At 50.2% G+C, this 27,623-nt stretch overlaps 1 protein-coding gene and 1 long non-coding RNA gene across 6 annotated transcripts in view; one reads left to right on the top strand and one right to left on the bottom strand.

The window, feature by feature from the left end:
• The first annotated feature begins 17,894 nt into the window (after nucleotides 1–17,894).
• The window catches only part of EVA1A (eva-1 homolog A, regulator of programmed cell death), a 55,131-nt gene continuing 45,402 nt past the window's right edge, over nucleotides 17,895–27,623 (top strand). The window contains exons 1-3 of one of the 4 annotated variants that reach the window (XR_011646201.1): nucleotides 18,367–18,503; nucleotides 20,123–21,087; nucleotides 23,509–23,638. The gene's annotated coding sequence lies outside the window, so the exon portion shown is untranslated. Of the gene's footprint in view, nucleotides 18,504–20,122; nucleotides 21,088–23,508; nucleotides 23,639–27,623 lie in introns of those variants that run through there. The other 3 variants (XR_011646202.1, XM_071208938.1, XM_004473362.5) reach the window with 3 other exon arrangements.
• On the bottom strand, nucleotides 19,048–20,859 carry LOC131274027 (uncharacterized). Of its 2 annotated transcripts, none has more exons than XR_009181231.2 (2): nucleotides 20,589–20,859; nucleotides 19,048–19,763 (listed from the first exon to the last, which is right to left on the bottom strand). It is a non-coding gene; the product is annotated as an uncharacterized lncRNA (long non-coding RNA). The 2 variants fall into 2 exon arrangements; XR_009181232.2 differs by lacking the exon at nucleotides 20,589–20,859 and adding an exon at nucleotides 20,394–20,573.

Genomic DNA, 27,623 nt, shown 5'->3' with positions numbered 1-27,623 from the left:
AATCAGAAATCTTGACAAGGTGACTATATTCTTGAAATGCAAAATAAAAATCAATACATAGGATAAACTTTAGATAGGGAACTCTTTAGAGATCATTGCCGAATTGTTACATAGTATGGCGGAAATCGCACCGAAAGCTGTAAAGAGCCAAAGAGATCAAAAGTTTGAATGAAATGGCGTGGAAGGCAGACAGAAGGTTTCCAACATAAATTAAATAGGGAATAAAGAAGCAGAAAATAAAAGAAATAGCATTATCACAGATAATCAATGTTAGAAACAATCTAACAGAATATTTAGAACTGAAGAAAAACATGAGTTTTTACATTTTAATAACAAACAGGGTGCCTAGCAGAATGAAAAACAAACTCCAAGTATACATGCTGTTGGGAACTGTAGAACATCAAAGATAAAGAGGAATTCTCAAACGTTAATATAGAGGAAAGAAAGAACAATTACAATGACAAAAGACATTTCACAATAAGAATAGATGCCAGAAGACAAGGATAATATCTTCAAAGTTAAAAAGGAATATGACTATCAACCTAGAATTCTATATCACAGTAAACAGTTATAAAAGATGGGGGGAAATAATGACTTTACATAAGTATAAAAGAAAGAGCATTCACCTTTCACAGACTTTTAAAAAAAATTTATTTCTCTCCTTCCCCCCCACCTCCATTGTCTGCTCTCTGTGTCCATTCACTGTGTGTTCTTTTGTGTTTGCTTGTATTCTTATTAAGCGGCTCTGGAACAGATCCTGGGGCCTTCCAGAGTGGGAGAGAGGTGATCATTCTCTTGCGCCACATCAGCTCCCTGATCTGCTGTGTCTCTTATGGTCTCTCCTCTGTGTCTCTTTTTGTTGCGTCATCTTAATGCACCAGCTCTCTGTGTGGGCCAGCGTTCCTGCATGGGGCAGTACTCCATGTGGGACAGCTCACCACACACGCCAGCTTGCTTCACCAGGGCCCTGGGTATCGAACCCTGGACTCCCATATGGTGGACGGGAGTCCAATCGCTTGAGCCACATCCACTTCCCCTTTTATAGACTTTTAAGAAGAGTTACTGGGGCGGCGGACTTGGCCCAGTGGTTAGGGCATCCACCTACCACCTGGGAGGTCCGCCCTTCAAACCCGGGGCCCCGTAAGGAGAGCCGCCCAGCGCAAAGAAAGTGCAGCCTGCCCAGGAATGGTGCCGCACACATAGAGAGCTGATACAACAAGATGACACAACAAAAAGAAACACAGATTCCCGAGCCGCTGACAACAGAAGCGGACAAAGAAGACGTAGCAAATAGACACAGAGAACAGACAACTGGGCTGGGGGGTCGGGAAGGGAGAGAAATAAATAAATAAAGTAAATCTTTAAAAAAATTAAAAAAAAAAAAGAAAGTGTTACTAAAGGATGTACTTTAGCAAAAAGAGACAATGAACTCATAGAGAAGACATGAGATGCAAGAAACAACAAGAAGCGAAGATATCAGTAACACACTATGTTGGTAAAACCTAATTAACTAATCAACTAACTGGGAAAAGATGAATCTGATATAAAAGAGGGGTAGATTTCAGTACTTAATACATGTAAGGCTCTCCTCTTCTTCAGGATGGGATTGAGTGAGAAGGAAGCTTGGGTCAGAGAAATGTGGATAGACCTCTTGGAATATGCCCCATGGGTACATCCTTTAGCAAGCCATGGCCCCTTGTGGTAGTATCAGATTGTGGTGACCTTCTTCGATGGAGAGAGCCTGCCTCCGGTCTCATATCAAGCAGAGGGTCCTTTTGTTTCCCATCATCCTTCCAATAGACTTCTGCCCCACCCCCATTTCTGGATCTATAGTTTTCATGGCTTCTACCCTCACTCATTACTATCTCATTCTTCATTACTATCTCATTCACGCACATGTTTATCTTGCTCGTGAGCATGCATATCTTAATTAAATATAGGTATGTGTTTAATTGTTTATCACTATCTTTGGAGCATAATTTCCAAGTTAGCTCTTCAGAACCTCTTGTGTCAGGACTGAGGCTGGGATCATCACCAGTGGCCTCCTGGCCTTCACTCCCCAGCCCAACAAACATATAGGAAAGCCTCAAGTGTCCTGTTTTGTGTGGGTGTGTTTTATTCCCTTAAAAAATTTTTTTTCTTTATTTTTAAAGGAGCTGTAGATTACATGAATGTTAACATCAAAATTTAGGAGATTCCCATATACCCCACCCTCTCCCCTTCCACACTTTCCCCCATTAACAAATTCCATTAGTGTGGTACATTTGTTACAATTGATAAGCACATATTGAAGCACTGCCACTAACCCTGGTCTTAGTTTACATTATGTTTTACACTTTAAACCGCGCAGTTTTATAGGTTTTAACACAATTTATAACGGCTTGTATCTGTCATTGCAACATCATGCAGAACAATTCTTATGTCCCCAAAATGCCCCATGCTATGCCAATTCTTCTCTTTCCCTCCCCTAGAAACTGCTGACCACTGTCCTTACATCAATGTTATAAGTTCTTCTATTACTACAGTAATAACTCTAACTTAGTCCATAGCTGCATTCCCCCCTTACGTTTGTTCATTCCTCACTATTGAGGACTTGGGGATGGTGATGCCCACTCTGCTTCTGATTGAGAGGGGGCTTCGATCCCAAGGGGCAAGTGGATGGCACTTCTTGCTTGCAGTTGTAGATGCTCCCTGCTTTTTGAGATGGGTGTTGTCCCTCACCAATGCTTTTGTTCATAGTCCTGGGTGAATCTGATAAACTGGAGAGTAGGTGTGGCCTCAACTCTCCTGAGATTCAGAGCTCAACCGGCATATGAACTGACAGCCTGAAGATTTAAATCTCTGGGACCCATATTTAATGGGTATCCGGGAACCTCATATTTTTTAATGTAACAATTTTTTGTGATGTATGTATTTTCAAAAAATACAATTTACAAAAATGATGGAGTGGGGTAGTAGAGAGTGGAGTATATGGGAACCTCTTAAGTTTTTTATGTTTTTTAATGTTTTTTAATGTAATGTTCTTTGTGATCTATTAACTTTAATTTAAAAAGTGTAAAAAAATTCTCTGGGACTCATATTTAATGGGTATAGTGCTAATTATAGGCTCAAATAAATGGGGCAGAAGAACCATGCGTAGGGAAATTATAAATGAGTCTACCTCTGATACACTGGAGAGATGGGGGTACCGTATATTCCAAGGTAAGGCCCACTGAGGGGGTGCTGAATTCCAGGGTCATCTGCCCTACCTGTAGTGTCTAGATGTCTCTAGAGCCCTCAGAAGGCCCCCTGCTTGAGGCACTGTTTACTGTGGCAGTCACTGAGACCCCCCTGAGACATGCCTAAGTGTGACCTCTGGAATGACCGCCCGACTCTCAAACGCCCGTTTTAGAGCCTTTAGCACTTGGGGTATGTGGAGGAGTGTGGGAGGCAGCCTTCTCCAGGATGCCCCCCGCTGATGCCGGCTTCCTGGTACTCTTGGCTCTGTGGAGTCCCCAGAGATGGCCCTGTGTGCCCAATAGAGAAAGATGGACGGCTGCGTGTGACTTCCGAGGCCAGATCATATAATAAAAGGCACTGGGCGTCTACCTTGGTCTCTTGGAAGGCTTGCTCTGGGTTAAGCCAGCTGCTAGGTAGGAGAAACCCACACGGTGAGAAACGGAGACCTCCCACCAATACCAGCATCCACTAACTTGCAGGCCATGTGAGTGAGCTGACTCAAGGGGGATCTCCAGTTCCAGGGAACTCTCCAGATGACTTCACCCTGAGCCATCATCTGACCGTAACTTCCTGGGAGATGCCAAGCTGGAACTTCCTAGTCGAACCATCCCTACATTTTTGACCCATAGAAACAATGGCAGGGAAGCAAATGTGGCTCAACTGATAGAGCGTCTGCCTACCACATAGGAGGTCCAGGGTTCAAACCCAGCGCCTCCTGACCCGTGTGGTGAGCTGGCCCATGCGCAGTGCTGCTGTGCACAAGGAGTGCCGTGCCATGGAGGGGTGTCCCCCACGCAGGGTAAGCCCCACGTGCAAGGAGTGCGCCCCGTAAAGAGAGCCGCCCCGTGTGAAACAAGCGCAGCCTGCCCAGGAGTGGCACCGCACACGTGGAGAGCTGACGCAGCAAGATGATGCAACAAAAAGAGACACAGATTCCTGGTGCCGCTGAATGCAAGCAGACACAGAAGAACACACAGCGAATGGACACAGAGAGCAGACAATGGTGGGGGGGCAGTGGAGAAAGTGACAGAAATAAATAATAATTAAAAAAAGAAACAATGGCAGATGCTACATGATTATTGTTGGCTGTTATAAGCCACTAGGTTTTGGGGGATGGTTGTGCAGAAATAGATAAGGAATACCAGTGACTTGTTTTCCTGACCAAACCCTGATTTATAATACATTTTGATTCTTTCCTCCCCACTTGGCTTACCTATACTGTCACTGAACAATAGGAGTTAGACCCATTACCACTCTCTTGCTTGAAAGTATTTGACAAGTCAAGGCAGCTTACGTTTTTTCAAACTGGTTGCCAATTTCCGCTGGAAGACTTGTCTGTATCTCCCAAGAGTATCGTCCTGCCCATTGTTATTCTCCTTGCGGAAAGATGACAGGTTCGAAAGTATTCACAGTGGGACTGTTTTGCCTCTCATCTCTTCTATTTTCTAGCTGTATAATCTTGAGCAAATTCCTAAACCCTTCTAAATTTAAATATGAGTCATAGCAATATTTAATAGTTAAACCCACCTCACTGGTTTGTCAGCAGATTAACCTTTACGATTAAGTCGATTAACAGTTAAGTCGGAGCCTGACACATCATGCTCATTTATTAATCGTTCTAATGATGATGACGGTGGTGGTGAAAAAACGTAAACTTTTGGTGTTTGGAGGTCAAGGCCTCCCATAGTCCCTTCCTGTTTTAGTTATTTATTGGTGCTGAACATACCATCCCCCCACTGTGGAGCTTAAAGCAAGAAGCACTTTATTATCTCCTGCAGTTCGGTGGGTTACCTGGGCATGGCTAGTGGTTCTTCCACTGCACGTGGTGCCCGTGGGGGCTGCAGTCACGTGGAAGATGGGAAACGGCTCCCTCACGTGGCTGTGAGTCAGGCAGGGCTTTTGCCTGGAGAGCGACACAGGCCTTCTCCACGCGGCTTGGGCTTGTCGCAGCATGGCACCTGGGTTCCAAGATGTGGCAGCTCAAGAGCAAAAGGAGCAAGAAGCAGGAAGCAAAAGCTGCTGGCTTCCTTTAAGGAGGCCCTATACTGGCACAGCATCGTTCCTGCTCCAATCTCTCTGTTACACAGTTGCTGAGCCAAGCCCAGACTCAAGGAGAGGAGAAGTAAACTCTCCCTCTCAATGGGAAGAGTGACCAAGGATTTGCCATCATCTTTTTTATTGTAGTTGTTTGACTCTTTCTTGATCTCAGCATAATTATTTTGATATTTATCCATGTTGTGTGTATCATAGTTGGTTGCTGCATTTTATGAGTAGTAGTACCACAATTTATTCATCCTTATGCTCATCGATGAATATTTCTTTCTTTTTTTTCTTTATTTTTAAGGACGCTTTAGATTATATAAACATTACATTGAAAATATAGGGGATTCCCATATACCCCACCTCCTCCCCTTTCCACACGTTTCCCAATTAACGACATCTTTCATTAGTGTGATACATTTGTTACAATCAAAGAACACATAGGGAAGCACTGCTACTAACCATGGTCCATGGTTTACACTTTGCACTGCACAATTTTATAGGTTTTGACAAAATATATGATGGCCTGTATCTGTCACTGCAATGTCATGCTGAAAAATTTCAATGTCCCAAAAATGCCCTGTGTTACACCTATTTTTCCCTCTCCCTCCCCTCGGAACCTCTGATGACCACTATCTTTATACAATGTTACAAGTTCTTCTATTACTAGAATAATAATAAGTCTACTTTAGTCCATAGTTATAGTCTACCCTTACGTTCATTCATTCCTCAGTCTTCAGGATTTAGGGAAGATTTGACATCATCTTTGATCTACCACATTTCCCAAGTTTCTTTCCAGGTATTGCCAAAATCTCCCCTCAGGGGTACGACCTAAGCCAGGTAAATATTAATTTTTCCTAAATATGCCTAGTTGTTTCTTGCCTCCCCATCTAGAGTGAGCCCACCTCTTCCATAGACCTTTCTCTCAGATACCTCCACCTTCCGGGAACTCCTCGACAGGAGCAACGGGCCTGGCAGCTCACCGGGCTGCACGTGCAATTTTAGGAGGTCACCTGTGCTGGTTATTGGACATTTTTCAGGTTTGAATACTCATTTTGAATAGTTTCCCACTGGGTAAATTTTATACTTCTTGAGTTCCTGCACACAGCCTGGTACAGGCCTTTCTTTTAATCAATGCTTAGCAAGTATTTTCTATCTGGATGATATGCTGTGAGGTCCAGTGGTGGAAGGGAATCGACATTTATTGAACACGTGGGGTCAAACACGATGTGTTCACACGCATCACCTTATGGTCATGACTCCCCTGTAAGTATTGCGATTCCCATTGACAGATGAGGAAACTGGGCACTTAGCTCGCCTTACTGAGCACACCTGTTAAGGGGAGCCCCGGAATTGAAGGGAGGTCTGTGCCATGTCGAGGCCTTGACCTTTCATTTACGCTGCCCGGCCTGCAACGCCCCGAAAGGAAGGGATCTGGGCAAGGAGGGAGATCTATGGGAGGAACGAAGGGCTGTGGTTCCTAGCGCATGTGAACCAGCAGCTCCCCACGGCGCGGGCTGCTCCCGTCAGCCTGGCTTTGCACAGGCATTTACTGTCGTCTGGAACCAAAGCTAAACATTAACCCACTTGAGCTTTCCCTTTTCCCCCCCATTTTGAACTCCCACGGCCGAGTGGCTTTGGTCAAACAGTAGCCGTCCCCATGCCGTGCATTGTTACTCCCTTGTCCTCGGCTTCTGGGCGTCGTGACAGCACGCGTGGGAGCACGGGGCAGGCTCGTGCTGGGGGAACGTCTGGAGATGCCTGCGACCTCGGCGTCCACCGCCCTTGCGGCTTCAGCACCCCCCGGGGGCCCGCTTCGGGCCTTCATTTGAGGACTCCCCAGTAAGTGCTTCTGGCTGCTGCAACCCAGCCTCCGAGGGCAGAAAAACTGCTGGCCAGGCATTTCCAGAGTGTTTCTAGGGGATCAAAGAGAAGAAAGCAAACACGGAGGGAAAATGTGCTATTTATTTTTGAAACAAAGTTGCATTGGCAGCTTTCTCCTCTCCAGTAATACTTGTCTTCCTGAAAGGATTACCCGCCCTTTGGCCTCCTCCCATGGGATTTAGCCACCACCCGGCTCCCCACCCCGCACCTGCTGTCCCCCGGCCCCACTCCCAGCCCCCCGTCCCTTCGGTTTTCTCACAGGGGGGGCAGAAATGGGAGAGATTAAAATCCTCCATGAGGGAAAGCACTTCAGCAACCCAGGTCAGCGGCTCGAAAATCCCCCGAGCGAGCAGGGTGCCTGGGGCCCACACGGGAGTACCCCCCCCCCCCCCCCGCCCCGACACAGCAGACCTCCCTCCTTGCAGAAGGAACCAGAAGGTGGGTCAGGCTGAGTGAGGAGGGCGGCCAGGGGGAGGTGTCTTTCCTGGGGCGAGCGCTTTCATTCATGTTTTTCTTGGACTTTTCAGCTTTTTCTTGAGTAATTAAACAAATTCATTGATGGACCAGTGGCAGGATAATTTACTGAGATCTTCTTTTACGCCTCGTGCTCTTTGCTATATGGACTTCTCTGTCTCAAGCAGGCAGCAAGACTCTGGCGTGTTTTTGGCTTTGGGGGCTTTTTGGCTGCAGGGTGGAAAGCAGACCTTCCGGAAGGGAGAAGACTCCTGGTTCCTGGTTGTGTCCCAGGGCCCTGGGCTCAGGAGGGCGCTTGTGCTGCCCCGTGCCAGGGCAGAGGGTGGGCACTTTGCGTCTCAGAGGATGCACAGCCTGGCTGGAGGCCAAGGGGGCCCCTGAAAGGAGAGGAAGAACAGGTTCTCTGAGTGCCCAAGAAGTGTGAGCTCCTGGTCTCAGCTTCCCCACAGCACCCCTGACGGGGGCTGCCGAGGGGCCTGGGGGGCAGGGTGAGGGGGAAATGAGTAGTTCCTGTTAAAAAATCCCCAGGCTCACACCTCAGAAGGGCCTGCCACCCTCCTGGCCCCATGCAGGCTTGGACAGTGAGCACGGCTGTGAGGGCCTGTGTAGACAGGTCCCAGGGGTCCTCTTTGTTCTTTCTCTATCCTTGAAGTCACCAGGGGCTTCCAGCTGACCTTGAGGCAGGGGCATGCCCCAGTAACGAGTGAAATTGACACTTCTCTAAGGAGAGTAGAGAGCTCAGGGCAGACTCTTCCATTTAGAGAAACAAAAGATGTTCCTTGCACCTTAATCATGTAGTATCACCTGCCAGCTGCCCGGCACGGTGCCAAACCCTGCAGACAGAGAGCTGGGCGAACCCGTTACTGCCTTCCTGGGACTCAAAGTCCGGGCACGGAGACGACGCACCCCAGCACAGCGTTCTGCTGTGGGGACAGTCCGGGGAGCCTGCACACCCCGGAGGGAGTGCCAACGGGATTTGGGGACAGGGCGGCTCCCCAGAATTGCTCACCTTTGCTCTGAGTCTTAAAAGTCTAGACAGAATTCCTCAGGGGAGGACAGGGGTGGAGTGGAGAGCATCCTGTGCGAAAGTCCAGAGACGTGAACCAGCGCAACACGTTTGGGAAACGGTGAAGAGGTGGATGTGGCTGATGCCTGAGACGGGTTGCTGCTGGGTGGGTGGGAGAGGCAGGGAGGGCCCACCCCGAAGGGCCTGGCAGCCCAGGCTAAGGGGTGGCCTGAAAAGAAGCAACGCCAGTTCAGGAAGGTCACAAAGTAAGAATGAGCATGATTTTGGGAAGGGAACTAGAGAAATAGGGAAGTGCAGGGGGGAAGAGAAGAGAGTGTGGGGAAGGAGGAAGGGGCAGACTGGGTCAAAGGCCGCGAGGTCGTGGACTCAAACACAGAGGCGTCCGCTGGGTTCTGAAATTTGGAGGCTGTGGCTGACTTTCAGGAGGGCGGTTTCAGTGGCGCGTCAGGAACAGAAGCCAGACAACGAGCCGAGGAACAAATGGAGGTCAAGAAGCGAAGACAGTGAACATACCCGCTCGTTGAGAAGTTTGGCTGTGTAAGGAAAGGAGCCTTAGCAAAATATCTAAAAAGGGGTCCAGAATGTGGAAGGCATTTAATAATAAAAATCATTTTTTTAATGATAGGGGAGTTTCTGGCAGGTTCAAGGCGGAGGTGGAAGGACGCAGTGAAAGATTAAAGATAAGGAAAGAGGTAGAAGAGCTGAGAAAGAAAGCCTGGCAAGCAGTGGCTTGAAACACAGAGAAGACCCTGCGCCACTTCCCGCGTGCCCAGGGGCTTTGAAGTCACACGTCTGCGCAGAAACTCTGTCGCCCTGCATTTCGTGTAAGCCTCATGCACCTGAGAAGCATAGTGCACCATTAAAAATATATCAGTGAGTTGTACCGAAAATTCATTAGTCGAACTTGCTGTGCAAAGGACTCTTAATGTGGAGCTTTTGGCAAATTTCATTTAATTTATTGTCTACTCTTCTGTGAGGGTCACAATCTTTACATCCAAAGTAGATACCAAATTCCACCAGATGTATCCTGACACGGGAGGCTGGCGGGTTGCTGATTGCAGATGCCAGTTTAGAAATGGAACTCCCTCCAATTTGGAGACCGGGGAAATGAATAGATTTGGCTTGATTAGATCAAGCACACCTATGCACAGGGACGTTCTGTTCCAGAACTTACTACCTTGGAATTTATGCATCAGAGAGCTGATTAATGCATGCACTGTGGGGTTTCCAGTACCGCAAGGCCCCCCCTCTACCATCAGTTTGGTCAGCGTATACGCTGCATGGAAATGAATAGTTTGGGAAGATGTGTTGTCTGTCCTGTGTTTGCTTCCATTTATCTTTCACACAAAATCATCCTATTAATTTCTCAAAGCTCACACATTTCACAGAATTACAGGAAACAAGTTGTTGAGGTGTTTGGAAGAGTCGCAGGCAGTCTTGTAACAGAACATTTTAATCGGGCTCAGTGTTCAGTTTAGTCGCGCTTCAGTTCAAATTTAATACTTTATTTTGAACTCTCTTTCTTTTTCCTCAAAAAACATGTAACTTTGAATCATTCGCTACATTTGAAGTATGTACTAATAGGTGTTTCAGTTTCCTGGGTGCTAAAACAGATACCGCTCAGCAAGCAGGCTTAAACAATGGGAACTGATTGGCTCCTGGTTTTGAGACTAGAAGAAGTCCAAAACCGAGGCATACAGTAAGGCAGCAAATATACTTAAGGTTCGTTAATAAATATAAAGTTTATTAATAATTAATACACTTTATGAAGTACATTAATGCTTTCTCCCGAAGGTGGCGGCATTCCAGGGCTGGCTGTCGGAGGGCCTTGGTCCTTGGCTTTTCCATACCTGGCAATGCACTTGTGGTGTCTTCTTTGTCATGGGGCTCCACTGGCCTCCAGCTCCTGGCTGCTCGCAGGGTCTTCTCTCCGCCCGACTTCCACTCTGCTTATGGAGGATGGCAGTAATCCAGATGAAAGCTCAACCCGACCCAGGGGGCTCACACCTTAACTGATGTCCTGTCTTGACAAGACCTTGTTTACAGCCAGTCCACACACACCAGAAAGCAGACCAGGACCAAGTCCATGTCCCAACCAGGGTACACAATTCAACCCCCCACAGTAGATCACAGGACTAAAATTACACATAGAGAGATTATCTCAATTTGATAATAAGAGTCAATGGTATTTTCATTAGGGAAATAGATTTAGATGTATGTATCTTACAGACAACTTTTGGGGGACATATATATGATGACTAGAGACCTAACTTGAATTTTCTTAAAGAACAACTATTAGCAATGTCACTAGGCGTGTCTCCTGCTTCCATTGTCTAATTTTTTATAATCAAAACTTCTCATTTTTACAGTGGCTTCCTGTTGATTAGAAAAAGAGTGTTTTGTCTGGAAGGTTCATTAAAGTTCTGTTTGTGCTTGAGGGCAAAGATGAAAAATGAAAAAGAGGTATAAGCTTTACCATGAGAATTTCCCTACAGAAAATGAGGGGTGGGGTGGGGGACAGAAGCAAAATTTATATCCAACTCTGTTGATGGTTTAACTGGTGAATATGTTTTGATTTAAAACCTACCATTGATTAGAGGGAATGTTGTATCAGGCAGCGGAACAGGCTAGAGAAATATTTTGACTTCCATTCTATATCCCAAGCAAGATAATGTGCTTAAGCCAAGGATATTTAGATCTCTACTCTTCTGCTGGGGCCTGTGAGGAATCAGTGGATGAGCGTGAAGTCTCCACTTCACAACAGAACAGAGAGGACACTTAATTGATGGTTTTTCCTCATAATTGCATCCTTTTGAGTCATATATAATTTGTTTTTACATTAAGAACTGTGGCGGAAGTGATTAGAACGCTTGGGTGTTCTGTTAAATTATATACAAAGTTCTTTTAAACAACTAAAGGGTGCTCCTAAGCATTCCCCCCTTTTTAAAAAGATTTATTTCTCTCCCTTCCCCGCCCCCCCCCCCTAAGTTGTCTACTCTTGTGTCCATTCGCTGTGTGTTCTTCTGTGACCGCTTTTATACTTATCAGCAGCATGGGAATCTGTGTTTCTTTTTGTTGCTCTCCGTGTGTGCGGCACCATTCCTGGGCAGGCTGCACTTTCTTTCATGCTGGGCGGCTCTCCTTACCGGGCACACCCGCTGCGCGTGGGGCTCCCCTACGCGGGGGCACCCCTGTGTGGCACGGCACTCCTTGCGCGCATCAGCACTGCGCATGGGCCAGCTCCACACGGGTCAAGGACGCCCGGGGTTTGAACCGCGGACCTCCCATGTGGTAGACGGACGCCCTAACCACTGGGCCAAGTCCGCTTCCCAAACATCCCCTTAAATTCCTCTGAACAGGTGAAACTTCTCCTTTGAAAAGGAAGAGAGGGCCAGGAGAACATGGATTTTATAATTTGGTTGTCTACAGCTGGAAACTAGAACTTCAGAGGGGGCATAACTGTCAACAACGATTTATTGGAAGATGAAAGGCATCTATTATACCTTGTAAAAAGTTGGTGAAAGGTTGGACTGTAAACACATGGTACTGCATTCTTGGCCCTTGGTGTCTAGGAGGTATGAATAGCTAATACTATCAAATGACTAGTTTCATTTCAGCAGCTCTCATGGAATGAATGAACTTAAATGCCATCTGGTTAATGACTATGCATGGGCCTTAACAAAAATCCCACTACATTGCCAAGGAATGTAATGGCAAAAGTGAGACAGTGGGTTAAAAAAAACAACAACAACCAAAAGACAAAAACTGCCTTGCTTTCCCCAAAGCTAACATGTTAAACAAGTACACATTTTCTTTTCAAGTTCACTTTTGTTAAGATGAATAGATACGAAAACACCGTAGGGCAAAGAATTAAAAAGAAATTCTCGACCTGGTTTTCCTAATTTGACATCATGAATAGTGACACATTGTTGTCTCTGTCTGCACATCCATTAGCCCCTCATCTGGCCATGAGGCGATTTCCTTTGTCTTTCATTATTTGGTTTACTTGACTGCCTTGCTCCAACTCTCCTGGAGATCGTTTATTACTTCTGGAATTAATAAGAGCTGGATGTTTGAAGGCTTCTTGTAAATAGCAGGGCCATAGCAGAAGGGGGCAAGGATTCTGGTTTCAATCATTTGTACTTTCTTGGGATAGAAACAGATTTCCTAACCCCTTGACCATGTGGGGTTGACTTCACTTGCTAAAGTCAGAGGGAAGTGGGGTTGCCTTACCATGCATCAGACTTTGGGAGACCATCCAGCAGACTGAGCGCCTTTCTGTTCTGCTAATTCCTTCTCTGTGCCAACCTAGGCTTGCATCTGCATCCCCTGCTGAAGTGGGTCTCAGTAGTGGCCACGCAATTCAATTACCCAGTGTCTTAGTTTGCCACAGGGCTGCCGATGTAAAGTACCAGAAACGTGTTAGCTTTTATAAAGGGCATTTATTTGGGGTAAAAGCTCACAGTTTTGAGGCTGTGAAATGTCCAAATCAAGGCACCATCAGAGAAGCTTTCTCACCAGAGTCAGCAACTGGAGTTCCCAGTGTCCCGCCATGTGGCCGTCAGGCATAGGGCAGGGCTCGTCTCCTCAGCCTTGAACTGCTCCATCAGCACTGAAGCAATCCTTGAGTCCTCTCTCACGTGACAGAATAAAAAATGGTAGTACTCCCTTTTCCTGTGTGTCTGTCTCTCTCTGTGTCTCCATTTAGATGACACCTAGCAAGAGGTGTGAGTCACGCCTCTCAGCCTGAGTCACGCCTCATTGACGTCATCCAATCAAAAGCACCTCACACCCACAGGAGTGGGTTAGTTCAAAAACACCATCTTTCACTTTTTGGGATGCATACAAGAATTTCAAACTGTCACACCTGGGGAGACTAAAAGAAGTGAAGCCCACCCCCATCCCCGAGGTTCTGATTCAATCGGTTTGGTTGGTGTCCAGCTTGTTATTTCAAAAACTCCGCGGTGCGTGTGATCTGCAGCAAGGCGGCAATCCATGGTGTCCAGGACAATTCCCCATGAAGAGCAGGCTCAAGGAAGCAACAGTTAGACTGAACTGCACTGAGAGCCGGGCTGCCCAGGGCCAGGCCATTTTGGTACATCTGGATACATCTTACTGAAGACATCTTGGGGTGCTTTCAGCAGTTCATCATTTAGGGATAAAACCATCAGGGCCTGAAGTTCTCCCCTTAGTTCAGTTGGTAGCTCAGCTTAGTATTGTTGTCCACCTTTGGGTTTTGTGCCTCAGTTTCCTTTTCAGTAAAATGGACATCATCAAAGTCTGAGGTTGTATTTTTGTTTGAGGCAAAAGCTGGTAAAAATTTGCCACAATGAACTTTGTGTAAAATCATCAAATTGCTGTCATGCCAACACAGATGGGATTTTTAGAAGCAGAAACAGAAGGATTGAGGCTGGGGTCCTTGTCAAACGGTATCTGGTCAAGGGGATCAGGGAGCATGGGGATACTGCAGATCTTCCTATCAAATTCTGCTGAAGGAATTCCATATCCTTGCCTAAGTAAGGATTAAAACTCCTGTGTCTTGGGAAATGGATGTGGCTCAAGCAGTTGAGCACCCGTCTACTACACGGGAGGCCCTGGGTTTGGTTCCTGGTGCCTCCTAAAGAAGACAAGAAAGACAGCAAGCTGATGTGACAGGCTGACACAGTGAGCTGATGCAACAAGATGATGCAACAAAGAGGCACAAAGAGGAAATACAATGAGAGACAAAGAAGCAGGGAGTGGAGGCGGCTCAAGCAATTAGGCACCTCCCTCTCACAAGGGATGGTCCTGAGTTTGGTTCCTGGTGCCTCCTAAAAAGAAGATGAGCACACAATGGACAGACACAAAGAGCAGACAGTGAGCACAAACAATGAGGGGGTATGTGAGAGAGAAATAAAATAAATCTTTAAAAAAGCAAAAACAAAAAAGCAAAAAAACCCTACTGCATCTCCTTTGTATGGACTGAAGGACCGGGTTGGGGGGGGGGGGGAGGGGAATTTAGACTCTTTCCATGAGTAGGATATGCTCTTGGCCAAGTCATTGGTGGGAGGGATGGTGGTCCCTGCTCTGACCTCCAGTGCCTTGGGAGCCCTGCCACATTTTGGGGAGACCCAGGCCTGTTGGCATCACCTGTCCATACCACTCACTCTGTGAGTTCCCACTCACAGATCGAAGGAAAGGAGACAATCTTTTCCTCCCACTGCCTTGGGTTCCTCCAGCATCTGTGGGGCTTGGCACAGCCACCCAAGAGAGCTGAGGGCGGGCCCCGGGCCCCCGGCCCTGTCTAGTCCCGGTGCTCACAGTCTGGACCCAGCCATGGAGCAGTAGTTAGTTCAGAGCCTGAGCAGCGGATCCTGGTTTCTTGGGATGAGCCCTTTCCCTCTTCCAATTCTCCGGCTAGACCTGGAGCTGCACCCTCTGCCGGCCGTGGCCCTTGCTCATCTCATCCTGTGGATCTCAACCCCGACTTGTGTTCCCCCACTCATGGGTCCAGCTGACCCCATGAGACAAGTTTGAGCAGCATCACAAGGTGGCCGTCAAACACCTGCAGATCACTTTATGTATAGGGGATACCTGCCCCAGCCTCACGTTTGACTGAAAGTCATAATTGATATTTAAAGCTATTTTTGAAATATGCTCCCCTGGAGGTAGAAAATAGATAGCACCCTTTTTGATGATAGCCTGGCTATTAGTGAAGGACTGGGCCCTCCCATCTTGGGATGTTTTCATTTCTCTTCACAGTTTGTGGGTTGTCACCCTTTTCTCCCTAGGATATGGAGTGTCTAGTCACACATAGTACCTTAATAAAAGGGGAATCGAGGACAACTTATTTTGCAGACAGGAAAACGAGGCACAGAGAGTTTTGATGTCTTGAAACCTGATCAATGGGACTGGAAGTGTTGAAATGAGGATTCTCCTTTCCATGGAAGAGGCAGAAGAAGGGGTGTGGAGATGGATAATGGTGGCACCAAAGTACCCCTACTTAAGAAATGTAGGTTTCAGAGATGAATACTTCTTCACTTCACGATGTCACAGTACCCTCAGCTATAAGATAAAACCATGCTACCTAACCCGTCAGGACATATCCATGAAAAGGGTGGCATGGGGTTTGGCACAAAGAGACTCCCATTAAACAGTAGTGTGTGCACACCCACGTGCACACACAACCGTAGAGCCAGTAGCTTCAAGGCTCAGCCACGGCCCCTGTTTCTAGGAGGTAGCTCCTGGGAGCACCTGTTTCTGTGGGACCCCAGAGCAGTCACCCCAAGCTCTTCCCTCAAAGATCCTCTCTACACAAGAACACATGATCCGAGGAGAATGATGTGCAGGACTTCCGAGGGGCTCTCTGGCCAGCCACGGCACCCCCTACGTTCCGGTGCAGAACCAGAGGCAGGGCTGTCCTGGGGGCAGTTCTAGTCCCTTTTTATCTGGGACTCCTGAAACCAGGTGATGCACAGGGATACAGCAGTGACTTCATTATAACAAAAATGCTTGTAAGTAGAACACTTAGCCCAATGCCCGGCATGGACGAAGCAGTCAACGAATGTCAGCAGTCCTTAGTTGTAGTAGTTTCAAATCCAAAGCTGGACATATGGGTCAGACTGCTTCCAGGTACACTTCCTACTGCCTGGGGGGCAAATGAGTGGGCTCTGTAGTACAGCCAGGTCTATGCTCACCTACTGGCACTTGTGCCCTATGTATATATGTATTATCCATCTATCTCTCCATCCATCCACGCCATGCACATTTATTAAGTGTTAATTATGTAATGGCCCCGTGCTTGGCACTCAATCCTTTGATCTCTGGCGCCTGGGCATGGCATGCACTGGGCTGGCCAACACACTATTATACCAGGAAAACCTGCTTCTCAACATCACCCCTCCATCCGCCTGCTGATAAGGCTGGGGAGTTAGGGGGAGCTCTCCTCTTAGGCCTCGCCTGCCAGGGTGTGGAATCTGGAAGCACTTAGGTATGTTCTGTTATAGATAAGGAACCGGAGGCCTGAGAGGACAGGATTTGCCCAAGGTCAGATGGTAACTGAGTGCTGTCTGAGACTAAACCTGGCTCCTTGATTACTTTAGGAAACAAGGATCCTTTCCACAAGGTCTGCTGCCTCTGAGGATGGGATGCCTTGTCTATGTTTTCATCCACACGCAAGTGTTGGCTTCCTTTCTGAAGAGCTGCATGTCAAGGTTAAATGAAGTAGCTCTTGAATCAGTCTAGAAGAGTGATTCTCAAGTCTGGCTGTATTAGATCATCTGGAAAGCATTTCAAAGGTAGGATGCCAGAGCCTCACCCCAGACCAAAGAAATAAGCATTTATGGGGGTGGAGCCCTAGCCTGGTAGTGGGTTGCTAAAAATCCCCAGGTGTTTCTAATATAGTGGGGGTTAAAGAACCAGGGGTCCAGAAAACAGTGCTTTTGAAACGCTCATGTGCATTTGAATCACTCCGGGATTTGGTTAAACTGAAGATTCTGATCAGTAGGTCAAGTGGGACCCTAAGCGTCTGCATTTCCAGCAAGCTCCCAGGTGATGGCCACGCTGCTAGTCCTTGGACCACACTTGCGATTGCTGCTCTAGAAGGTGCTCTGGGATTCTGGACACCCAGTCGGCCCCTGGTTAGCCCAGCTGGCGGCCAGGAGTTCTCTCTCCCCTTCCTCCTCTCCACCGCATCCTCCATCGGTCACCAGGTCTTGCCGATGCCTCTTCATTGGTGTCTCTCAATTCTATCCCACTGCTCCTATCACCGGCCGACTGGACTGGTACAAGGTTCTCTTCTGTGTTTCCCCGACCGTCACTCACCACCCCTGCTGTCTCCACTGATAGATGACCCCCTTTTGGGGCGTTTTCCTTGCCTTGCCTCTGCCCCTGCTATTTTGCTAAGTAGAAGCTCTTCCACTCCCTCGACCCGTTTCCCAGTACTAGACCCAAGCGCCTCTGCACCGCCTCTCTCTCCGCGCGCATCACTCACGACCGCCGAGGCGCAGGGTGCGCGTCTGGTTCATTTCGCGTCCCCAGCACCGCATCCAGCGCCCAGCAGGCCTTCAGTAAATACTTGCTAAATTTAACACGAACGGACGTGCAAGGCCAAAGCCCTCAGCCGCTCTCTGTCCCATCAGCAGGAACATGTCACCGACGTTTATGCAGCGGGCTTCCGACTGCCCGCTCGGTATAAAAAATAAAGTTGCTCAGATTCCACAAAGTAACTGCTTGTTATTGCCCGTCTGGGGTGGCTGGTGTACCCGGGGCTCAAAGCAGGCGACGGGAATGAGAGGAGGGAGGCTGGCGGGGTCTTGGAGATCTGCGTTTAAAGCTGAGCTCGTCCCGGCCGCGGGAGAGGCTGGGGCTCGGGGACAGGGAGGGGACGGCGGCCCGGGAGCCTCCCCCCGGCCGGGAGCCGCTCGGCAGCCCCGGGAGGCGGGCGGGAGCCGGCGAGCGTGAACTCCCTCGGCGCGGAGGGAGGCGCCTGGCGCCGCGGCCGTTCAGGTTTCCAGTCTTGCGAGCGCGCCCTCGGGCCGCGGGCTTGGGGAAGGGGGCAGGGCCGGAGCCCGGGCGGGGAGAGGAGGGGGCAGACCCGAGGCCACGAGAGCAGCTGTGCCTCCCCCTGCCTCGGGTGCCGCCGGCGTCCGTGGGGCTCGGCGCGGCCGCGCGTGAGCGCCGAGGCCGGGACCCCGCGCCCCCCAGCCCCGTCCAGCCCCGGGGCCCGCGGCCCCTCCACCGAGACCCCTCCCCGGGGCGCCGGCCCAGCTCCGCGGCCGCCGTTTGGTGGCGTCCCCCCGACCCTGGGCGTTCGGCTCCGGGTCCCCGGGCGCGCCCAGAGCGCAGCCCCCGGAAGTGCGCGCCCGCGGCCCCGGCCAAGGTAAGCGGCCCCCGAGAGCGCGCCCGGGGCGCAGGGGCGCCCAGCATCCCCGCGGGCCTCCCCAGGGCGCCCTCCTTTCGGAAACACGTCGCGCACTTCCGAAGCCGCTGCTTTGTACCCGACCCCCTGTCCAGGTGCGGGAGGCGGGCTGCCGCCGGGGACTCTGCTTTCCAGGACTTTCTTTTTTCCTTTGATTTTTTTTTCTTCTTTTTTCTTTTGCCGCCTCTTCTTCCTACTTTCCCGTTGCTCCCCGCGCTCCGCGTCCCGCTCCTTTTTCGGAAATCGAGCTCGCTCTTGCCTTCAGCCCCACTCGGGGGAGCGGGTCCGTCCCGAATCTCGGCGACTCTCTTCCGCTCCGCCTCGGCGAGCTGGGGCTGCGCGGGGCCCACCCGCGCCCGTGCCCGGCTTTGACCCCGCGCTTGCCGGGCGCCCACCCGCCTGAAATTCTGCTCGCTGGGTTTTCACCTGGCTCGTTTCGGGGACACTCAGCTTACAGGGCGCTTTTGGCGACCCCAGGACGCCGAAATCAGAGTGGATCGGGGAGTACAAAGGCTTCTAAGGGCGCCCCCTTAAACCTCAGTGGGACGCTTTGCTGGTGGGGTGGGGGGTGGCAGGTTCTTGCCCCTCTGGGGTTCCTACTAAGTTGACGAGAGTTGGGGGTGTGGGGCAGGAGACCAGTGAACATTCACTGGGCGATGAATGCTAATTGGGTCTGGAGGTAATAAGAGAGGCTCTAGCACGGCGCCAGCTTGGCATTTTGCCCTTCTTAGCTGCTTGAGTTCTCACATCAAGCCTGTAAGTAGTACAAATGGGCAAAATGGGGTGCAGAGAGGTTAAGCAACACGCCCGAGGCCACACAGCTGGGAAGAGGCCCAGCCGCAGCGTTTTGGATCCCAGCTGGTGTGTCCACCCAGCCCTACCCAGGGTTCCCCTGTCCAGGCTGAGCAGGAGCCCACTGCTTCCGCTTGCTCGTGTGAGGGGGCCAGCCTTTGTCTCGCTGAGCAACTACATCTTGATTCTGTTTAAATTCACACTGCTTAATGCCTCCTGTTTGTCCAGGTCCTTGCTCAGTGCTGAGGTCTCACCTTTGAACCCCGCTCTTCAGCCCCCCTCTCTACAGTTCCGCTGGAGAATGTCGTGTTGGGTCTCTCTTCCCTGGGAGGCAGCTGAGCGTGGTGGCCAAGAGCTCAGGCCCAAAGCCGCGTGCCAGTGTTTCCCGTTGTGTGGCTGCAGGTCCTCATCCGTGCATAGGGACGTTTCCTGTGAGGGATTAAGCCGATGATTCTCATTGCTGGGGCCGTGGTGGAGTGATTTTTAAACCCCCATTCTCTACCACCAGGGGATGTTTAGCAATGTCTGGAGACATTTTGGGTTGTCGCCATGGGAAGGGGTGGGGGGGTGGGGGGACGGCTATTGCAAATCATGGGTAGAAGCCAAGTATGCTGTTTAACGTCCTGTGATGTACAAGGTGGGCTCCAAGTGGGAAAAAAAGTTCTGAGTGAGAAACCCTGGTTGAATACATCAGTTGGGGAAGGGTGCCATTTGTTCCTCTTCTCCTCTCTAGTTGGGCTGACGATAGCAGCCTCTGTCCCCACCATCTTTCCCCTCCCCTCTCCCAGGGCCAGAATTCTGCAGCAGATAAGGCAGGAGGTCTTGCCACTCTACTGCCTTAACACTGCCCGTGGCCCCACTGCTCACAACAGGAACGGAGCCTGCACGTGGTTGACAAGCACCAAAGGTGAATTCTGCACGTTCAAGCCGGAGACTCACCATCTTACAGAATAAAATCGAACCTCTGACCTTGGCACACGAGACTCTTCGCGACTGGCCTCGATTTACCTTCCCAGCCTCACCTTATGCCACTTGCCCTGTGCTCCTCCAGTTACTCACAGTTCACTGTTCTTTTGGTAGTGCAAGGTCCTGTGCTTTGGGTAGGCCTCCTTCCACCTTGGCTGACACATTCCTCCTCATTCTTTGAGACTAGAGCTCAAGACCCCTTCTGGGCAAGCATTCTTTGGTTCCTGCAGAGAGTTCTGTTGCTCTCTGCATCCCTCAGCACCTTTTTAAGATACATATGTCTCTTACATAGTATTTACTGCGCTGCATAGGGGTCCCATGTTGCTCTGCCTGTGGGTCTCTTTGTACCTGGAGCCGACGGCACTAATGGTGGCGGTGAAGCCGGAGGGCTTTGGGTCAGGCTGTCTGGAGTTAAATCCCAGCTCTGCCACTTATTAACTCTAACGTCGAGTCAGTTAACTGAGTCCCTCCAAGCCCTACTGGTAAAGCAGGAAGAGCACGGCGTCTTCCCTGCAGCCTCATGTCACTAATGGGATAATTGTTCATCTTAATAATGAGTGTCTACTTTATGCCAGGCCATCACTCAAATTTAGCATTTTATGCTTCTCCTTTGAGCCTCATAACCACCCTTTCAAGTTGGTGCTGCTCTTACTCTATTTTCCAGACAAAGAAACATAGGCACAAAAGGGATAAGGATTTTGCCCGAAGTCGCATAGCTAATGAGTGGAAGGACTGGGATTTGTGGAGATGGTTGGATGGCAGAGCTCACAGTGTCTACTCCTCACAGGTAAAGGGCTTATCCTAGAGCTGGTCAGATAGTAAGTGCTTAGTAAACGGGAACTGAGGTTTGTTGAGTGCATTCGTGAGCTGCAGTCCATTGGGCTTTCCACCCATGCCACACATGTGACCGAAGACTGTGCCATTGGATTAACAACTTCTCTTCCTCTCCTCCCCTCCTTACCCTGCCACCAGTAACAGAGAGGCAACACATTGGGGTCAGTCCCCTGTCACGTGCTGGCTCAGCGCTGCTGGCCTTGATGCTAAATGAGCCTTTTTGACATAGACCCTAAATGTGCCTGGTCAGGGACAGAAGAGTATGAACTCATTTGGGGGTGTTGGGTGCTGAGGCTGGAGTGAGCACACCTGCCTCGAGGGAGAGCTGCAGGCTTGGGGTCAGGGACTGCCTGAGTGTAGCTTTGCCCTGAGCTTTGCCCTGAGCGAGTGCAGCCTTTGCAACTGCACCTCGCACGTAAATCCTGGTGAGATGAATCCGTGCAGGGTACATGGGTCACTCCATTACACTGGGTCAGGTGAGGGCATTTAGCTAGCAAACGTAGACCTTGTTAAGGGGATTTAATGACCTGTATGGGGTATTGGAGCTGTTAGGTCAGGTGTGAATTCTGTGTGACACTGATACTAGGTTACAACTGATCACTTCACTAACTGGGAATCTTTTATCTCCCCACACGCAGCCCTGGCTTTGAAAGCCGAGCCCCCCTCCTGGCTGGTCCCATGGCCACTTGCTCTGTAGGCCAGACTGCCTTGCACAGATCCTTGCCTATGTGTGTACTCTGGCTTCCTCTCCAGCTGCCCTGCACAGCTGGAATCCCCCTGAGCCTGCTTGTTTTGGCAGGTTGTCCCCCAGACTTCAGTGGGATGAAGTCACCCTGTGTGTACCAGGCCCCGCGATTTTGGTAGGGATTGTGGAATATTCTAGTAAGGGCTGCTTGTGAGTACGGGGACAGGGTGAGGACTTCCCTGCCCATGGACAGACACACCAGAGAACTTTCGGATCCACTGTTACACTGTGTCCATCCCCTGTCCCCTGTCAACCCCTCTACCCTACCCCCCTGTCCAGGCACAGGGCCCTCTCCTTTTGCCCTTATTTCCTGTCCTGGGTCCCTGAAGAGATTCCCTCAGGGAGCTAAGGCCTGGAGTGAATGTTGGACCCAGGCTCCTTGGGCACCACTTGTATTTTCACCAAGGCTGTTGAGGCTGGCCCTACAAGATTTATTAGCCCGGGGTGGGGAGATGTTAGGCTGGGTGCCAGTCTACCGGCCTTGGATGCCCCTCCTCACTGGCTGCCAACTTGGGTGGCACCCCTCAACTGACCAGCAGGCAGTTTCCTGCAAGAGGCTGCTTTCTGCCTTGTGTGTCTGGTTCTGGAAAGAGACACCTCACCCTGCTGAGGTCTTGGGCTGTGTTCCCCTTGAAATGTACAGATGCTGTTTGACTCTGTGAAATCCTGTCTGGGGCCTTAAGGGGTGTTTAGGTGTCAGACTAGATTTTAACGGAATCTTGGGGTATTAAGGTGGGCTGGGGAGTCAGGTGTGATGAGCAGCTCTGGGCTGGGTGCTAGAGACACAAAGATGCGTCATCAAAGAAGTCCCAGTCCATTTGGTGTAATGGGCATGTAAACAGATTATCAGAGCGTGCCAAGTGGGATAAGAGGGATCTGAGCAGAGAACTAGCCACTACCTCGGCTTAGGAGAGTCAGGGAAAGCTTCAGAGAGAAGGGCATGTTTGAGTTGAGTCTTAAGGACTAAGTAAGAGCTTGCTGGCCTGGGGGGACCCATGATCAAAGAGCATTATAAATAGGAAACAGTGTGCACATGGTACAGAGTCGAAAAAGGGCCTGACAGCTGTGGATAGATGTGGTGTGGGGGGTGGGGGCCCTGGAGATGGACCTGGGGAGGGTGACTTTGGCTTTCTAGCAGTCGAAGAGTCTGCTCCTTTAACACTGCAAGGCAATGGAGTGGGGATTTACAGCTTGGGTGTGCTGAGCCCTTTGAGTGGTGACTGCCCACTGTCCCTGCCGGCCTTGTTGCCTCCCGGGGCAGTGGGGCCAGACCTCAGGGCCAGGGGAGGGCCACCACTGTCTCCAGTAAGCAAGGAAACCACAGTTACAAACAAAGCTGAGCTCGGCGGCTGTGGGCGGTGGTTTTGTTTTCTTTTCAAAGCTCTGACTGTGCAGATGGTCCCTCCTGAGTCTGGGCTATTGAACAAGTCTTTTTTTTGTTGTCCCTGGTGCCTCACCTTTAGCGCATCCAAAAGTCTGGATTACGAAGTTTCCCACGACTTAGAGAGAGGGAGATGGAGAGGCTCAGGTTTGCTTCATATATAAGCTAGCACGTGACCCGGCCGATCACGCTGTCGGGACTGACACATTTCCTGGGAATCAGGCTCACACTGGTTCCTTCACTTTAAGCCCAAAGCCTTTCAGATGTACCAGCTGCCTGCAGCTCATTACAGACGACGGATACAGATACCTGCTGATTGCATGATTGATGGAGGCGATTCCGTAGGTCGTCCCCAGCCTTCATTCACTCACCCACCAGGTATGAGCTCCTGGCCCCGAGGAGACAGTATGGGATAAACGAGTGAATGGCAGCCCTCCCACGAAAGTCCTGTTCTCCACCCTCAGGGCTGCTCACAGCCTGATGGCCAAGAACACAGACCACCCCAGCACAGTGGACTAGTGCCCTTCCTGGCAGAGAAGGTGTGGCACATAGAGGAACCCAGGCAGGGGACAAGGGAGGGGTGCTCTTTTCCAGCGGCCGTCCTCCCCCAGGGCAAAGTGCTCCCATCTCAATTCCTAGTTATAAAGGTAGGTAGCCCCGAGCACCCGGGTGTGCGCCTGTGTTAGGGCTTGCTTTACATCCATTTGTCACAGGGATCCACAGCCCCCCGCCTGTGTCAGGGGAGGAAATGAGGGACCTCTGCAGCTAAGAGGCAGATCAAGGTCAGATCCAGGGCCTTGGACCCCAGGCTCGTAGCCACTGCACTCTTGGGCTGGTCCATATTATCAGGGCTGCTTTTAGAAAATCTGATTTTATAAAAGAAAAGTACACAGGTGTGGGCTGCTGGGGCCGGGCTGGTGAAGGACCATCTTCTCCCCTTTTCTGCCCCTTCCCCTCTCTCCCGCCTGCTTCCCAAGGCCGTGCCTCCAGGGCTCAGAGCCTCTTCCTCTCGTCCCCTCTTTGATCACTGAGGCAGCCTGCCCTTTGTCCTCCTCCGTGAGAGGAGGCGGAAATGCTCCGCAGAAAAGTAACCATAAACTTGAGAGGAAAGGCAGGTTTTTTACAAAACACCTGCTGCCATTCAAGCCTCTCACCTTTTGCCCTGAGCCCTCCTGCCCTGGCTCGCACAGGACAGTAGCTGCCGGGTAGCTGACTTCAGAGGACCTTGTTCCCACCGGGCGGCCTGGGGCCGTCGGCCACCGGGTGCCTCCACAAACAGCTGCCTTGTCCTTGTCCCCGCTCTTCCTGTCTGGACAGGAGGTCAGAGCACCACCTGGGAAGGGGCCGGGAGGGGCCTTATCGGAGGACAGAAGTATCCCTCTCCTCAAGCTCCCTGTCTCTTGCCTGAGCAACCTCCAAGAGCAGCTCCCATATCTGCCGCAGTGAGAGGTGGCACCGCGCCCGCAGAAGGGCTGGGTGGGCACTGCAAGGGGAGTCAGCACTGCCGGTCACCTGCTGTGAAGACCTGGTCCCTTAATCTCCCAGGTGGGCAGCTGCCCGCGGCAGGGACGGCCGGTCGGGAACTTCTCTGCCGTTAGACCCCGCTGCGTGTCAGGGCAGGGTGCGCTGTGGGCGCTCACGAAAATACAGAAAGCAGTGACTTGGGTGTTCAGAACCTGGAAAAGACGTGTGAGGCTGAGCAGCGTTCCTGCAGGGTGAGCTCGTGGGTGAAGGCGCTGCCTCCGTGGGTTGTTGTGTCTGCACAGCTCAAGCTGTCAGGGTTGGCTGACACCCCCGTGTGCCAGAAACGGTCCTCGGCCCCGGGGACACATCGATGAACAAAGTACTCTTCCTGTGGAGACGGACAAGGGAATCAGAGATGGTGATGCAGCGATCGGCCCTCCCTTTCTCCTGTTAAAGGAAGTTTTCTGAAAGCAGGAAATATGGCTTGTTAATTGCCAAATCACCAGAGGCTTCCGTGGACCCTGGCAGATAGTAGGTGCTCAATCAGCATTAGGTCCCACCACCCTAAGGTGCTGCGCTAGAGGCAGTTGCAGAGTGCTGTGGGCATCCAGGGGCGGGCATCTCTTCCCTGGCTGGGTGGGAAAGGAGGCAGGTCCCAGAGAAGGCAGAGGGGCCTGCAGGAAGTAGAGCATGGGCAGCTGACAGGCGTGCCGTGCTCCCGGGAAGGCGGGTGGGTCAACGTGGTGAGGGAGGAGGGAGGTGAATCTGTACAGGGGTGAAGGTACCACATCAGGAAGGGTTTTGCTAAAGACTGAACTTTGTTGCGAAGGCACTCACAGAGAAAAGCTTGGGTCAGAGTGTCATTGTAAAATAGACCTCTCTGGCAATAGAGTAGATATCGGAGAGGAATCAGGCCAGTGGCAGGAAGAACAGTTAAGAAGCAGTTGCAATTTAGAGGGTAATGAAAGTCTGAACTTTGGAGTTAGATGGCCCTCAGTTTACCCTCCAGCCTCACTCCATCTCTGGGTACCTTGGGTCTCTGAGCCTCTGTCTTCTCTTATAAATATAGGGACTATCCTTCATAGGGTGGTGGCAAGGATTCGGTGTGATAAAGTATGATTGATCCATAATTGGCATTTGAGAAGAGTGGCATTGTTATCTTTGTTGTGTATTGTCATCCAGGTGGGAAATAGTGAGGCTCTAACTACAACACTGGTAAGAGGGGTGGAGAATTGGGCACAGACTCAAGAAATACTTTGGCAATAAAGTTGACAGTATTTGGTGACTGATTGGATGGGGGAGGAAGGGAGGTGCAGGAGTGTAGGATGACTCTGGAATTTGGGCTTGGCAACCATAGGAAGGAGAGTAAGGCTTTTCCCAGGAGAGGAAATGGGAAAGGAGGGGAAAGGATGGTGAGCTCAGTTCCAGACATGCAGGGTTTGAAGTATCTCAGGGACAGCCAGTCTAATGGGCAGATGGTTTTATAAGCCTGACATTCAGGAGAGAGGTCTGAACGAAGATTCAAGAGCGAACTTTTAATGATAGTTAGTGACATCATGGTTGGATGGATTGCTCAAGGAGATATGGAGGGTGGGAAGAGTAATTATAATGGCAAGTGCTTATTGAATGTTGTTTTAGTCTGCTAGGCAGCCAAATTCCAATATACCAGAAATGGATTGGCTTTTACAATGGGGATTCATTTGGTTGTGAACTTACAGTTGTGAGGGTGAGAAAAATATCCAAATCAGAACACTATCAGGTGATGCTTTCTCCCTGAAGACTGGCTGCCAGTGATCCTGGGCTCCTCTGTCACATGGCAGGGCACATGGCAGCATCTCCTGGTCTCCCCTTTCTCCTCCAGGTCTTGTCTCTTTTAGCTTCCTGCCTCCCTGACTTGCTCTCTCTTCCTCTGATTCATTCTCTTATAAAGGACTCCACTAAGAGGATTAAGATCCACCCTGGGCTAAACCTTACTGAAGTAACTTAATCAAAAGTTCCAAATCCACAGAAATGGATTAACTTTTTTTTTTAAAGATTTATTTATACCCCCTATACCCATCTGCCTGGTTGTCTGCTTTCTGTGTCCATTTGATGCATATTCTTCTGCATCTCTTGTTGTCTCTCCTGTGTGTCTCTTTTTATTGTGTCATCTTGCTGCACCAGCTCTCTGCTCGGGCCAGCTTGCCTTCACCAGAAGGCCTTGTGAATCGAACCCTAGACCTCCCATATGGTAGGTGGGATTCCAGTCGCTTGAGCCACATCCACTTCCCTGGATTAACTTTAAGAGCATAATCTTCTGGGGTCCATCCTGCTTCAAACCATCACAAATGTGTACTGTGTTTCCTCAGAACTGTGCATATTAATCCTCTCAGCCATCATTGCTATCATACCTGTTTTACAAATAAGTATCCTGAGGCACAGAGATGAAAAGCCCCAGGTCACACAGCTGTAAATGATGGACCTAGGTTTTAGCCCAGGCAGTCAGGATCCTGCCTCTGAGACTGAAAGGCCTGGGTTGCCACACTGACCCCTGGAAGAGGGGAAGAAGAGGATCAAGTGAAGGGGAGGGGATGTGCAGGGAGGCAGGGGGAAATGGGAGACAGGGGTGTGGGAGAGGAGAGTTTCCAGGAGGGAGAGGCCAACAGCATCAAATGATGTAGAAGTCCAGTTAGAGAAGAACCAGAGAACCCATAGTCTTGGGAATTAGGAAGCTATGGGTGACTTGGGAAGATGAGGTGACTTGAGAGATGAGGCAGGTTAGGGAGGAAATGTGAGATGAGGAAATGTAGACGGTAAGCGTAGGCAACCCTGTGCAGAAGCTTGGCTGTGAAAGCAACAAGAGAGAGAAGATGGGGGTTGGGAGAGGGGATGATGAAGGATGGAAAAGACCTCTACGGTG

Source organism: Dasypus novemcinctus, chromosome 17, assembly GCF_030445035.2.
Source record: "Dasypus novemcinctus isolate mDasNov1 chromosome 17, mDasNov1.1.hap2, whole genome shotgun sequence".
NCBI classification, from domain to species: domain Eukaryota; kingdom Metazoa; phylum Chordata; class Mammalia; order Cingulata; family Dasypodidae; genus Dasypus; species Dasypus novemcinctus.
Note: the sequence above shows the minus strand (reverse complement) of the source record. Positions and strands in the feature narration are given on the sequence as shown.